Below are 17,144 nucleotides of genomic sequence, written 5' to 3'. Positions count from 1 at the left end.
TTGAAATGTGCCAGAAAAATTTGAGTGTCCTGTCAAGCACATTCTTCAGGGTTATCTCTGCCTTTCATTGTGAAGTTATTTTATAAGTTTTCAAGTTGTAGAATACTGATAATAATGTTTGTGCATAGAAATGTTAATTGGTTGACTTTATATCATAGATTTTAAGTATTGCTAATTTTACATCATAACATTTACATAGGTGTGATCAAAAAATAAGGTGGATGTTTAAATAAAAAAATTTACAGTAAAAGACACATTGCCATTAATCCCCTTCAAAATACCCCCTTCTCCCCGCCCCCCCCCCCCCCGGCTTTGAACACACTTATCCCATCATTCTTGCCACTTTCTGAAGCAGTTCTGGAAGTCCTCTTTTATGAGTATCTTTAGATACAGTGTCATGGCTGCCTTGAATCGATTCAGAACATTTACCTTTCACTGTCATTTTGACTTTGGGGAAGAGCCAGAAGTCGTGTGGTGCCAGATCCAGTGAATAAGGTGGATGAGGACACACTGTAATGTTTTGTGTTTTTTTAAATTAAAGTTTATTGGAGTGGCAATTGTTATCAAAGCTACATAGATTTCAGCTGCACAACTCTGCATCACATCATCCACAAATCCCACTGTGTGCTCACCACCCAGAGCCAGCTCTCCCTCCATCACCATACACCTGCTCCCCTTTACCCTGATCCACCACCCCCCTCCTTCCTTACCCTCTGGAAACCACTAAACTATTGTCTGCGTCTATGAGGTTTTGTTTCTCATTTGTTTGTCTTGTTCTTTTGTTATTTTGGGTTTATATACCACATACTAGTGAAATCATATGGTTCTCTGCTTTTTCTAACTTATTTCGCTTAGCATTATAATCTCAAGATCCATCCATTTTGTCACAAATGGTCTTATTTCATCTTTCCTTACCGCCGAATAGTGTTCCATTGTGTATATATACCACAACTTCTTTATCCATTCATCTATTAAAGGACATTTTGGTTGTTTCCGTGTCTTAGCCACCGTATATAAAGCTGCAATGAACATTGGAGCACACATGTCTTTATGGATAAATGTTTTCAGATTTTTTTAGTAGATACCCAGCAGAGGGATTGCTGGGTCATGTGGTAATTCTAGTCGTAATTTTTTGAGGAAACTCCACACTGCCTTCCATAGTGGCTGCACCAGTCTGCATTCCCACCAACAGTGTGTGAGGGTTCCTTTTTCTCCACAGCCTCTCCAACACTTGTTACTATTTGTCTTGTTGATGATAGCCATTCTAACTGGGGTGAGGTGATATCTCATTGTGGTTTTTATTTGCATTTCTCTGATGATGAGTGGTGTTGAGCATTTTTTCCTATGTCTATTCACACTGTAATGTTTTTATTTGACAAGAATTGCCATGCCAGAAATGATGTGTGACACAGAGCCTTTACGTTGAAATCACAAAATACGGTGAATACTGCTGCTGAGGGCCATCCAATGGAAAGTCAGGGATCTTCAATACAGGAAGCAGTGTGTCAAAACTTAGTAACAGTGTGTGACAAGTTTCAGCTTGCTTGATGCAGTCAGTCGGGTGTGAGCTACAGTTGAGAGAAGGTGAGTTTTAAAGTGTGCTGTAAGTCATCCTCCATCATGACAATGCTCAGTGTCACACATCACTTCTGGTATACGGCAATTTCTGTCAAATAAAAACATTACGGTGTGTCCTCATCCACCTTATGGAACCGTGTGACTTCTGGCTCTTCCCCAAAGTCAAGATGATTCAGGACATCTGAGGCAGCCATGACAGTGCAATTCAAGACACTCACCAAAGTGGACTTCCAGAACTGCTTCAGAAAGTGGCAAAAACTATGTGATCAGTGTGTTCGAAGTGAGGGGCATATTCTGAGGGGGATTAATGCCAATGTGTCATTTACTGTAATTTTTTTTTATTTAAATATTCATCATATTGTTTGATGACACCTTGTACCATGCACTCTTCCATACATTACTTATGCCTTTTGCATTTTTTATTATAAACACTGCATAAATGATAAAATAAAGATTGCAACCACCACACTAGGATGTAAGCTCCATGACGACAGGCATATTGTGTCTGTTTGAATGTAAATCAAAAACCTTTTTTAATGTGTCACATTAGCAAAATGGAAAAATGTTCATAATGTCCAATGTTGGCAAGAGTGTAGAAATAAATTGTCTTCTACATTCTTGGTAAAATTCTAAATTATGGCACCATTTTTGGAGGAAATATGACAACATCTATTCAAATGTAAAATTTGAGTACTTTGGATCAGTATTTTTTTTTGTATTAAAAATAATAGAAATGTGCATGTTATCATTAAAAATAATAGCATACAATTATTTTTATTTGTAATAGAAACCCAACCAATTCTTTAGGAAACCCAAGATTCATGATACTATGCCAAACACAACTTGCTATAAATTTTACATAAAGAGAGTAACATATAATTTATTGAACATACTGTAAACAAAATGAGTATTGTAAAGATGTATTGCAACATACAATCAGTGACATCACATTAAAGTTTACCTCCATAAATTCAATTTTAGAGGGCCTGCATAATATGTTGGATCAGTATTTACACTTCTGAGAATTGATCTTATAGGATAAATGTGTAATTATGCATACAGATACAGAAAATTTATTGCAGCATTATTTGTAAAAATGAGGAATTGGAGGCAACCTTAATGTCAATCAATTGAGTGTTAGTAAAATAAACATTAGTACATCCAGCCAGTGGAATTCTATCAAGTTGTATAAAAATGGTTATGTATATAGATATTTAAAGGTGCTCACAACAGATGTTTAAGTGAAAAATGCAATTGTAGAACTATAGGTATAATGTTATATGATGCTATTAAAAATGCTTCCTGTATATGTATAGAAAATAACATCTTGAAGGCTATATACCAAATCTTTACTGTGATTCTTTCCAAAGGGTGAGGTGGGAAAGGATCTTGAGAGGTTTTTCATTTTTCACACTGTACACTTCCATAATATTTTAACTCTTTTTGCAATAAGCGTTGATTGTTCTAATTTAAAAGTAAAGAGAGTAAATAAACTTATATGAAACTTTAATTAAAATAAGGAAGAAAATACTAAGTACATAATTCAGTTGCCACAAGAGATATTCTTTTTAAATATATATTTTAAATCACCAAACTTTCTAATAGATTTGTCTGTTTCTTATTCAGTAGAGAGTCATCCATATTGTCCAACTCAAGTGTTAAATACTAGGCTGAACATAGTGAAAATTATTTTCTCTACCCAACATTTGGAAAGTGTGAAAAAATATTTTGAAAATAAATGACTTAGAATGATTCCTTTTCTTCTTAGTACTTCAATTGGCTGAGATAACATTAACTTTGATCAATAAAAAAAAAAAAACCTAGAAAAACTAAACATATCTCTATTCATCACATTTCTCAATTTTCTCAGGAGAAAGATTTTTTCTCACTTGATTATTAGTTATTGTTAAATATAATATTAATAATGACTACATCTCTGGTATGAGTCATGTTACCATTTTACATATTCATTTATTAACAGATATGTGTTTTGTATATATGTATTGACATTTGCTCAGATAAATGTAAAGCTTTGTTTCTAAATGGAGATTTATTATGGACATATTTGCTGGTAAAATTGAGACAAAATGTAGATATCACAAAATTACTATGGTACTTCTTAAAATAATAATAATTTAAAAATTCATCTGCTTAATGATTGTGTCTAAAATACATTTGGTTTAATTTAGATACTGCCATCTACTGCCTGCTTAAAATACCACACAAGTTTTTTTGAACTTGCCATTTCCTTTTCTTCCCATAAAGAACATCCTTAGACCTTCTAAACTCCTCCATTATATATAAGCTCCTCCATTATTATATAAGGGTATAAGATACTTTCACATAGGAATTATTACTTATTCAACTTCTAATCCCTCTTCTAAAAGTAATACAGTCTATTGTACATGTCAAGTAATCAATTAATGTTTATCAAATTGAAATGCAACTTAGTAATAAAAACAAAATTAGTTCATAGATTTACCTATTCTTTTTTCTCTGCTTACTCCTTTTGTAGTATAAAATATAATAAAGTAAACTAAAAGAGTATAGCATTACATTAAGAGATTGTACTCTGTTGCCTGCCTGAGTTCATATCATAGATCTGCCATTTACCGGCTGGATGGCTTTGAACAAGTTATTCAACCTCTTAATGCTTCAGTTTTATCTTTTGTAAAAAGGGGATGATAGTAATAGAAGTCCTCTGATAATTATGAGGATTGCATGAGTTAATATATGTAAATTGCTTTTAACAGTGTCAGATATATACATTTTATATGTATTTGGTTTTATTATGTGCTGAAAAACAATCATTCATATATGGACTCTGAGTAACTATGAGCAGCAGACAGATTAATCAAATTCCAGTGCAAGCAAAAAGACAAGAAGGCAAGAGACGAGGAAAAATAGAATCTATTAGAAGTGATCAAACCCCTTCAGAATTCAGATGCCATTAATATTAATAAAGAAATAACCACTTCGGGTTTTGCAACTCACCTATGAGACTAGCAACAGTCATTATAGAATTAAATAACTAGTGCTACAGAGATATTAGTGACAATATCTATATTCTAGAATTTAACTTGCAGTAACTAATTAGTATTCACTTTAAGACACACGAGAGAGCCAGTTATTGAATATTAAAGTCCTTATGTCACGTACGGGGAAACTGACAAATAAATCAAATCTTGCCAATATGATTTTATAGCCACACTGCAGCACTGGTTAGAGAATTGAAAGCTATTTTTAAATCCTCATAAAATTTCTTTAAGGCAGAATGTCAAGATTATGATCTTCTTTCACAGTAAAAGTAATTGAAAAATAAATGTTCCAGTTAGACATAGGAAGAATTCCTTTAGTCCCTAAATGGGTCATATCTAATGACAAAAAGAAGGGGATGAAAAAAATGACCAAACTAATATTTTAAATACACATGCACACACACACACACACACACACACACACTAATATGTATATATTTATTATCATGTATAATTACTGTAATTATATTTATATATTAAATATATATTAAAGTAGGGAGTATATATACTCCCTATTCAAAAGTCCTAAGGGCTTCGTATTGCCTAGACAATAAATTCCAAATTCTTTAGAATGGTATTCAAGGAACTTTCAAGCTGAAATCAACAAAATCCTTTCAACTTCTCTATTCTGCTACTTCAACTTTTTCTATCTTTCCACCGCAACTGCTCACTTTTTTACACACACACTTACTCTATCTCATAAACCTATGCCATCTCACCAAGGCACTCTATGCTCCCAGGACATGGCAATGCTCTTTTTATACTTTAAATATATGCACAAGCTATTATTGCTGTTTTAAAAGTGTTGCTACTGGGAAATGACATTGTACCTCAGTTCTTCTTGAAGGAAAGAATTCAGTCAGTCAAGAGACAGAATTTTGTTCAGCAATAAGACAGCAAGCAGTTTATTAGTAAAAGAGTACACTACGAGACATGGAGCGGGCTGACCCAAGGCGGGGAAGCAGACTCACCTTACTTGTATGAAGGCTTTTATTTCTGTGGGTAGAATTGCTTCTCCCTCTCCCTTCTCTAATCTCTCTCTCTCCACCTGAGATGCCGAGCCCTCCCTTCTCTGGCATTTAGCAACGCATTGCTTTGATTTGGGGGCACGGGTAGACACACTCCTTAATTTAGGGGCATGTGTAAACACACCCCTTTGGGGGGGGTATAAACCTGGAATCCTGTTGTCTAGTAAGGTATTGATGATCCTGACAAACAGGAAGGGTCCTCCCTCCTCCGCCCCTCCCCATCTTTCTCTGAGTTCTAACAACTTATCTCTTTGATTTAGAAGAACTGAGGGTTGCTAGATGAGCGGGGGTGTGGGGGGTGTGGGGGGGAGGGTGAGGGGATTGGAGGGCAGTCGGTGACCACAGGATGGCCACGGGGTTTGAAAATTAATCTGGGGAACGTAATTTAGTGGTTACCAGAGGGTAAGGGGGTTGGGGGGTGGGAGATGAGGGTAAGGGGGATAAAATATATGGTGATGGAAGGAGAACTGACTCTGGGTGGTGAACACACAATGGGATTTATAGATGATGTGATACAGAATTGCACACCTGAAATCTATGTAATTTTACTAACAATTGTCACCCCAATAAATTAAAAAAAAAAAAAAATAGTGTGTGTGTGGGGACAGAGCCAAGAGTGCGGTTTCCAGGCTCTTGGCCTCACGCGGAAAGGTGCTGGCTCCGGTAGTAAATGGCCATCAACTACGATTGGATGGCCATCAGCTGTGGCTGGTTGGCCGTCAGCTGTAACCAGTGAGTCATTGGCCACTAATATAACTGCTGTGGTTACGCTAGCAGAAAAGGGGGGCTTGCAAGAAGATGGTGGCTGAGCTAGCAAGAGCAGATTGCAGTTAGCACAGCGGGTTGCAGATCATGTGGATCCTGCTTCCTGTGTCTCCAACCCAGCTAGCTGCCAGTGAGAATATAGTGGTATGACTCCCCTACCTATGGCTCCGTGGGTGTTCCTTTCTGGCCTCACCATATCCTGCGTTCTTATGTGGGGAGCGGGACCAGAGACCTCAAATGACACCCCGCATGACAGTGTGTAAGCCTGGAATTCTGCTGGGCAGCTGCTGGGGTTCTTGAACCAAGTAGGAGCTGCAGCAAGAGGCTTTCTAACAGAGGCTACCAGGGCTAAGTCTCTCCTTCTCCCGCTCATTTCTATCTATCTACCTATGCTATTAGTTTGTCCCACTCTTTTCAACTTGGTGAGCTCTATGTCTTTAAGACAGTTCAACAGTCAGATCTGCCTGCCAAGATTTCCCACTCTTCTCCTCCCCACCCCATTGAATTAACTACTTCTAACTCTGTGCTTTGTTAACACTTATCACACTGTATTATAGCTGGATATTTACATAACCCTCTCCCACAATAGACTGATTAACTCCTGAGGTCCAGGAGCAAATCTGTATAATTTTAATGTCTAAATATGTAATCAATTGCTATAGATCCCCTTCTCACACCCTGGAAGACAGGGCGTGTAGGCACTTTTCTTAGTCTCAGACAACTGGATATTTTCCTTCCTGAGTTTGAATCCTTCCAGGGAGTGAAATAACAAACAAACAGACAAGCAAGCAAACAAACAAAAAACTCTTTGAAGCTGCTATGATGGTTCAGCATGAAAAAGTCTGTTGGTGACAGCAGCAGCAAGGATTCCCTGAGAGTAATACAGTTGAATATGTCTCCCTTAGAAACTATTCCTTATAATATGCCTTTAGCTGGGCTCCCTGCTATTTAAACCTCTCCTGGTTTCTTCCATTTTCTTGAGCCTGGTTTCCCAGGGTTTCCATTGATTCAATGAGTTATCCAATGTACGTTCAATAAATTCTTCTTTTACTTAAAAAAGCCAGAGGTGGTTTATATTGTTATTGTAAAGCAAGAAAGATGATTGACGCAGACTGCTACAGTTGATAATTACTGATTGCCAGTAGAGAGAAAAAGAGAGCAACAGTGAACTTCTTGGTTCTTCAGTGATTTCTGTCTCATCTTCCTTACTAGATTTTGAGATTATAAAAGTTTATATACATAAATATCCTCCGCAATTTCTTATAAGAAACAGTAATTGAATTTAATTAGATCAGTGAAATAGTAGATATACAAATATTACTTCCTTTTTTTTTCTTTTTAATAATATTCTGATTTTTCAATTACAGTTGACATACAGTATTATATTAGTTTCAGGTGTGCAACGTAGTAATTAGACATTTATATAGCTGATGAAGTGATCACCCTGATAAATATACTGCCCATCTTATACCATACATACTTAGTATAATATTATTAACTACGTTCCCCACCCAATCACACACACTCCTCAGGGTGTACCACTGTAGCTGAGATATCCTTCCCAGTTTTTAACTGCTGCATGTTGGTGTGGGACCAGCTTGATTCTCGTCTCCATCGCTCCCACCAGTCTTGATGTGGCTTCTTTTTTATATCCTTAATTATAGGGTTTCTGTTTGGCTAGATTTAGAATATTCTCAATGATGACTGCTATGTAGTTTAGTTGAAATTTTGATGTGGTCGTGAGAAGAGGCAAGAAGAGCATTTAACGACTCCACCATCTTGACCAAAATTCAGGTATTATTGAAAATGATCAAATGAACAGTTTTATGAAACAGAAAATTTGCTTTCTGCCATCATGGCTCACTCATATCAACCTGGTTAAGGTTGAGATAGGTGCCCTTTTGATTATCTCCATTCCCATATCTTTTTCTGCAACTTAAGGGTCTGGCTTCTGCCCAGAATTTGCTTTATAAGATCTCTGGAACTATCCACCTAATTATTTTATCAAAATTTGTTATACTCTTTATCTAATTCTCCCTGGATCAAGCATCTGTTTCATAAACTGAGAAATCATCCAAACTGGTAGGCTAATCTACAATGATAATAGATTCTTTTTAGTTTTCTAAATAGTATTACTTTACAATGACCTTTTAAAAAATTATTAAACTTTATTTTTCATAGCAGTTTTAGGTTCACAGCAAAATTGACAGTGAATTACACAGAATCCCCATATATTCCTTGTCTGTACACATGCACAAACTTCCCCACTATCAGCATACTCTACCGCAGTTGTATATTTGTTAAACAATTGAAGAACCTACATTGACATAATCATAATCACCCAAAGCCTGTAGTTTACATAAGGGTTCATTCTTAGTGTTATACGTTCTATGGGTTTTCACTAATGTAAAATCACATGTATTCACCATTATAGTATCATACAGAATAATTTCACTGCCCTACAAATCCTCTGTTCTCCTCCTGTTTATCACTCTTTCCCTCAGCCCCTAGCAACAACTGATGTTTTTACTGTCTCTATAGTTTTGCCTTTTCCAGAATATCATATAGTTGGAATCATACTGCATGTAGTCTTTTTAATTGAATTCTTTCACTTAGTAATATGTATTTAAGGTACCTCCAGTCTTTTTATGATTTGACAGTTAATTTCTTTTTAGCACTGAATAATACTCCATTGTGTGACTATGCCACAGTTAATTTATCCGTTTACTTACTGAAGGACATTTTGATTGTTCCAAGTTGTGGCAATTATGAATAAAGCTGCTATAAACACACATGTGCAGTTTTTCTGTGTGTGTGTGGAAATAAGTTTCTTTTTTTAAATTTTTCAATGACCGTAGATATCTAACATTATTTTATATTATTTTCAGATGTATAGTACAGTGGTCAGACATCCATATAATTTACTAAGTGATCCCACTGATCAGTCCAGTAACCACTTTGCACTATACATAGTTATTTACAATATTATTGACGATATATTCTATGCTGTATTTACGTCCCTGTGACTATTTTGTACTACCACTTTGTACTTAATCCCTTCATCTTTTTCATCCAAACTCTAACCCCCCTCCCATTTGGCAACCATCAGTTTGTTCTCTGTATTTATGAGTCTGTTTCTGCTTTGTTTGTTTTTTTATTTGGTTATTTAGATTCCACATATATTTTTTATCATATCATATTTGTCTTTCCCTGCCTGACTTATTTCACTTAGCATGATACTGTCTAGATTTGTTAACATGGTAAGATTTCACTTTTTTTATGGCCAAACAATATTCTATTGTATATATGTACCACTTTTTTATTCAATCATCTATTAATAGGCAGTTAGTTTCTTCCATATCTTGGCTATTGTAAATAATGCTGCAGTGAACATAGGGGTGCGTATCTTTTCAAACTAATGTTTTGGATTTCTTCAGGTAAATGCCTAGAAGTAGAATTGCTGGGTCCTATGGTAGTCATATTTTTAATTTTTTGAAGAGCTTCCAAACCATTTTCTATAGTGGCTACACCAATTTGCAATTACACCAACAGTGCACAAGGCTTCTCTTGTCTCTACATCCTCACCAACACTTGTTTTTTGTTGATTTATTGATGATAGTCATTCTAACAGGAGTGAAGTTTTAATTTGCATGTCTGATAATTAGTGACCTTGAGCATCTCTTCATAGGTCTATTGGCCATCTGCATCTCCTCTTTGGAGAAATATATTTTCAGGTCCTCTGACTGTTTTTTAATTGAATTTTTGTGGGTTTTTTTTTTTTTTTTTGAGTTGTATGAGTTCTTTATAAATTTTGGATATTAACCCCCTATCAGATTTATCATTAACAAATATCTTCTCCCTTTCAGTGGGTTGCCTTTTTGTTTTGGTGAAGGTTTCCTTCATTCACTGTGCAAAAGCTTTTTTGATTGATGCAGTCCTATTTGTTAATTTTTTTCTTTTGTTTTCCTTGGCTGAGGAGATATATCAGATACAATAAATAAGAGCAATGTCAGAAAGTTTACTGTCTATTTTTTCTTCTAGACGTTTTATGGGTTTGGGTCTTACATTTAAGTCTTTCATTTATTTTGAGTTCATTCTTGTATATGATGTAAAAATGTGATCTAGTTTCATTTCTTTGACAAAGTGAAGGAAGTTTTCTGTCATTATGATTTTTTCAAACAGGTTCTCAACCCCTTACTCTCTCTCTCTTCTTCTATGATGCAAATGTTGTTGTGCATGATGTTGTCCCAGAGGTCCCTTAAGCTATCCTCATTTTTTTAAATTCTGTTTTCTTTTTTCTGTTCTAATTGGGTAATTTATGCTATCTTGTCTTCCAAATCACTGATTTTATCCTCTGCTTCATCTAATCTGCTGTTGATTCCTTTTAGTGTAGTCTTCATTTTAGTTATTGTATGCTTCATTTCTAACTGGTTCTTTTTTATGGTTTCTATGTCCTTTTTAATATGTACTATATCTTTGTTTAAGTTCTCACTAAATTTTTAATGCATCCTAATAACTAGTGTTTTGAACTCTGCATCTGGTAGATTGCTTTTCTCCATGTCATTTAGTTCCTTTTCTGGAGTTTTCTCCTGTTCTTTTATTTGGGACATATTTCTTTGTCTCCTCATTTTGGCTGCATCTCTGTTTGTTTCTGTGTATTAGGTAGAGTTTCTGTGTCTTCCAGTCTTGGCAGGTTTACCTTATAGTAGGTGTCCTGTGGGACCCAGTGATTCATTCTCCCTGATCACCTGCATGGGTGATCCAGGAATGTCCCTTTTGTGGGTTGTGTGTGCCCTCCTGTCTTAGTTGAGTCTTGATTGGTGTTGGCACATCAGTGGTAGGCTTGACCCTCTGGCTGATTGGCTGTGAGGATTGGCCACAACCATAGCATAGGAGCTACTGTGCAAGTGCTGACCTCACAGAGCAGGATTCTCCTCAGCAGGCTCTGGTGTCTGACCACACCACCCTTTGGGTATGCTGCTTGTGGGGCAATTTGGGTGGTGCTCTGTTGTAATCTGATGATGGACAGCAGGTGTGTTTGTTCTAGGCCCTCTTGGGAGGGGCTACTGTGCAGGCCAAGATTTGCCATTGCTTGTGACCAGCCCATGGCTACATGATGGGAGCTACAATGTGATCTGCTGTTGATTGCTGCCTGTGATGGACTTGCAGGCACATGGGAGAAGTCACACTGTGAACCAAGGCCAGGTGCTCCTAATACCAGGCCTGGGGCTCCTCAGTAAAAGGCCAAGGGCACCCCAAGGCCTGTCATCACCTGTCATCTGCCTGTAAGACTCAGCTGCTGAAAAAGCCTTGGGAGGTACACATTTTGGGTGAGGCAAAGTCACAGGGAGTTACCAGGGTGGAGGGAGCAGAGTTCATCAGGCTAATAAAGAATCAGACTTGGCCATGTAGGTGGAGGGCTCAACACAGAAAGATAGTGGCCGCACACTGGCTTCGTGAGAGGAGGACTCAACATAGGGGCCATGACAGCTGTCCCTCCAGCCCTCACTTTGAAGCCACACAACTCAGTCTCTCCCTGTATGTCTCTGGTGCCTCCTGAGCTGCTGTCCCTTTCCTGGAGCCCAGGGTGAATGCCTGAAAGCAAGAGAGTCAGTGCACAGGCCCTTCAGGAGGATGCCTGGGATTCTAGCAGCATTCCATCTCACCCAGAAGGACAGATTCCTCACTGATTTTCACAGCCACATGTTGTAGGGTTCTTCTTCCCATCATGGGAACCCTGGGCTAGGATGCCTGGTGTGGGGCTCAGACCAGTCCCTCACTCTTCAGGGGGGTCCTCTGCTGCCGAGATATCCCTCCCCATTCTCAATGGCCACAAGTGGCTGTGGGGCCAGCCCATTTCATGTCTCTACCCCTCCTACCACTCTCAATGTGGCTTTTTTTTATCCATAGTTATAAGACTGTGTTCAGCTTGTCTTCACATGGTTTTCCAAATTGATCGTTTTATAATTTAGTTGTAATTTTAATGTAGTCATGGAAGGAAGCAAGCACAGTTTCTCCTATTCCACTGTCTTGACTGGACCTCCTATACTCTGGATAGGACATAAGTTTTCAGTTCTTTTGGGTAAATACCAAGTTTTGTGATTGCTGGATCATGTGATAAGAGTATGTTTAGTTTTGTAAGAAACTGCCAAATAATCTTCCAATGTGGCTGTACCATTTTGCATTCTCACCAGCAATGTATGAAAAGTTCTTGTTGCTCCATAACCTTGCCAACATTTGGTGTTGTCAGTGCTCTGGATTTTGACCATTCTAATAGGTCAAATGCTCTTTTGGAGTCAATTCTAACTTAAATATTTTTTTCTGGTAGAAAATTTATGTGTCTGGGCTCAATTCTGAAGTAATTCTGGACTTTGTGGTGCCACTCAACTCCTGCAATTAACATACCTCTTGTTTCCTATTACTTCATACTTTATTTTTTCCCCCACATGTGTTCTCATCTTCATAATGTTACAATTATAAGTCATTTGAGGACATTACTGTTGTCTTAAATTTTCGTGCCTGACTGAAGAATCTAGCAGTGTTTTGTACATAATACAAACTAATACAGGTTAACAGACAGGCTTAACACAGCCCAGTTATAATGATTAATGATGACTGCATTGATTTGCATGTTTAAGCACTCATAAATGTATTTGTATATATAGTGAATATAATTAAGAAATAATTGAAGTAAGGAAATATTGGGGGATTTAAGGTAAACATTTATAACATCTTTAAATTGATATTTCTGATAAATATGAATCTCAATAATTTCTCAGTGAATGTTCATTTGACAGAATATCTTAATGTAATTACCAAATAACATTTTCTGTTATTCTGAAACTGGACTGCATTTCTTTGTTTAGTACAAGACAGCTGCAATACTTATAAATGTTTCTCCCTTATTTCATTTGTATGCTTATACTACATTTACATCTGAAGGTCTAGTTGCTTTGAACTCACTGCAGTACTTCAATGGTTATGTTTAATAAGAACAACTTGATTATGATAAGCTTAAATTTTGGTCAGAAGCAGATGTATTAGAATGTGTGGCTCATTCATGTATTTATAAATTCAGGTCCCACCCCTTTACCCTCCCTTTTAATTTCTCAGAAGCACATTAGGGGGAAAAGATCAAAAGCCATAGAACTTTTTCAACATACTAAGGCAGTCTATAAGACCAAAGAACAAAGCAATTCTATTTCTTATACTTATGTGCCTAAAGCTTGCTGGAAGCAAACATTCCTAAAAAGTTTATAGACCCTCTTTTTCTTTCTTTCCATCCTTCTGTCTTTTCTATGGTTTATTTTCTTTCTACCTTTTCACCAAGATATTTTTTCACTTGTCTGTTTATAAAATTATTTCCTTTATCCCTGAGAAATGTTGTTTGACGATCTTATTGTCTGCTACTTTTATTCTACTAATTATCAAACAAGCACATAAATTTGCCTAAGTTAATTAAAATATTTAAATAAAAATAAACTTAAAATATTTAATTTTCGGTTCTCCTTTACACATTTTTTACCTGTAGTTTTACAGTATTTACACACAATAGCAACTACCAAGAAATTTACATTCTCTTCAAAAATGTATCTGATATTTTAGAAAGCTATTCATATAAGATAAAAAGACACAATGTTTTTTTTTTAATAGCTGGCTTAATTTTATGTCTTATAATATGCTCATATGTGGACTTGATTGGTTGTATTAATTTTGTGCCATTTAATTATGCCCAACTTGATGTTATAACATAACATGCTTCTTTTCAAAGAGGTGTGCATTTGTCTGTGTATATTTTGAGGCAAATAGTGCCTTTTTCTGTTACTCCTATTATATGTCAAATAATATGAAATCTGAAAGAAACTAATGAACTTAATGAGATGTATTCAGTAAGTGACAAATATTAAGTCTTCAATGTTATTTTTATTTCTTTGTAATTTTGGTAAATATTTAATAATGTAAGCTATATACATGACTTATTTTCTTGTTGCCATAAATATGATGTTGGGAAAATAGGAAGTGAGAAAATAATAAATCATTTTCTTTAAGCCTACAAAAATTTAATAATAGTTTGGTGGAAGATATTAGAATGGAGCCAAGATCTACGTTTTAGTCTTGGTTTTGTTAACTTTTAAATATGTAACCTGGGGTAGTTACTTTTCTTCTCCTGTTTTTATTTTTCTAATTTAGGACAGACATTGACATTTATACATCAACTCTGGACAAGGAATTTGAAATTAGTCTATTTGGGGAAAAAAAACCCTGAATATCATCTACAGAAATTGCTTGACCCATGTATTTTAGGGATCTGTGGGGAAAGACAGATATGACCTGGAAATTCTATCACATACTCACTGGACACAAGCTAAAGTAGACTTAGCAAAGAAATAAAAATTCACCTGAAAATGAGGGGTCAAAAGGCAACACATAAGATAATTGCAAAAGAAGTAGATTAAAGTTATCTATTATAGTAAAAAGATATTTCTTCTTGATGTAGCACCTAGACCTGCTATGTGTAAGTGACCTTTTGGAAGGAGACAGCAGAGTGATTGATACTTTTCATAGATTGTGAAGGATTTAAATCTGTAGGAGTAATGAAAGCTCTGTGAGAGTAGAGATTTTAATGTGTTTTGTACACTGATGTATCCCAAGCATCCAGAATAAGGCCTGTAATATAAGTAAGTACTCAAAAAATTATCCGTTGAATGAATAGGACATATTCTCATGTGAACATTCCATTGCAGAATTAAAGAAACACAAGGGAATAAAGAAACATAATAAGTATTAGTAATACTGCAGTATGCATCAACAGCCTGAGAACTAGGTCACCTGTCCAAAAAGCCTAGTGGAAAAAGGAAAGCTAGACTAGTTCATCTCTAAATTTTCATTAAATCATAAAAATATTAATTACTTTTTAATTCTCCAGAAACAGATTTCTCCCGTTTTTCTTCTCTCTTTTTCCTATTATTTGTCCCTGTTTAGTTTCATTAATACCATTGTCATCTATATATTTTGATCTAAACTCACCTTATAAGCTTGTATTTTACTCGTGTTTTATTAAAACTTATTTTTTAAATATTTTATGATTACAGAAAAATTTAACAGAAAGCAGAAAAAGTCCCCATTCACCCTTCCTCTCCCATAGTTTCCCCTCCATAATTATTTTGCATTAGGATGAAACATTTGTTACAATTGATGAAACAATATTGTTACATTATTACCAACTAAAGTCTAAAGTTTACATTAGGATTCCCTCTCTCTCTCTCTGTGGTATACGTTCTATTGGTCTTTATAAATGCATGATGTAATGAATCTACCATTACAGTATCAGAGAGAAGAGTATCACTGCCTTAAAATTGCCCTGTGGTACACCTACTCAGGCCTCCCATTTCTAAGCCCCAGAAAATCACTAATCTTTTTTACTGTCTAGACAGTTTTGCCTTTTTTCAAATGTCTTATAATTGGAGCCATACAGGTAATACAGCATGTAGCTTTTTCTTACTGGCCTCTTTCATTCAGCAATATGCTTTTAAGGTCTCTTTGTGTTTTGTGCTCTGATAGCTCGTTTCTTTTTTTTCCAGCTTTATTGAGATATTTGACATAAACTTTGTTTAAGTTTAAGGTGTACAATGTGATGACTTGAAACATATATTGCAAAATGATTACCACAGTCAGAGTAGTTAACATCATTACCTCACATAATTACCACTTCTTTTGGAGGGAGTGAATATTTAAAATCTACTCTCTTAGCAAATTTCAAATATGTAATACAGTATTGTTAACTATAGTCATCATGCTATACATTAGATCCCCAGAATTTATTCATCTTATAACTGGAAGTTTGTACCCTTTGACCAGTATCCCAATTAACTCAACCCCCAGCCCCTGGAAACAACCATTCTACTCTGTTTCAATGAGTTTCTCAATTTTACATACCACATGTACGTGATATTAGGCAGTATTTGTTGTTCTCTGTCTGAATAAATTCACTTAGCATAATGCCCTCAAGGTCCATACGTAGTGTTGTAAATGGCAGGATTTCCTTCTTCTGAAAATGTTTATATATCTTCTTTATTCTTTCATACATAGATGGACACTTAGGTTGCCTCCATATCTTGGGTATTGTGAATAATGCTGCAGTGAACATAGGAGTTCATGCTGCAGATATCATATGAGATCTTGTTTTCAATTCTGCTGAATATATACTCAAAAGTGTGGTTGCTAGAATATATTGTAGGTCTATTTTTAATTTTTTGAGGGACCTCCACAGATTTCCATAATGGTTGTACTAATATATATTCCCACCAACAATGCACAAGACTTTATTTTATTCCACATGTTCACTAACCCTTGTTTTCCTTTGCCTTTTTGATGATAATCATTTTAACCAGTGTGAAGTTATATCTCACTCTTCTTTGATTTACATTTTCCTGATAATTATTGAGGTTGAACACTTTTTCATGTGCCTGTTGGCCATTTATATGTCTTCTTTGGAAAAATGTCTATTCATTTGCTCTTCATTTTTTAATCAAATTGCTATTTGCTATAGAGTTGGATGAGTTCCTTACATATTTTAGTTTATTTATTTTTTTACTTCTCAACTTCCTTTATATATTACAATTTTAAAATAATTATTAAATAATTAAAACAAAATATATATAATAAATAATTATTAAATAATTTAAAAACATGTTTTTTTAAATTATTTAAATCTATATATGATTTTTAATTATTT

The sequence above is a fragment of the Rhinolophus ferrumequinum genome, chromosome X (assembly GCF_004115265.2).
Source record: "Rhinolophus ferrumequinum isolate MPI-CBG mRhiFer1 chromosome X, mRhiFer1_v1.p, whole genome shotgun sequence".
NCBI classification, from domain to species: domain Eukaryota; kingdom Metazoa; phylum Chordata; class Mammalia; order Chiroptera; family Rhinolophidae; genus Rhinolophus; species Rhinolophus ferrumequinum.
This window is presented reverse-complemented; position numbering follows the sequence as displayed.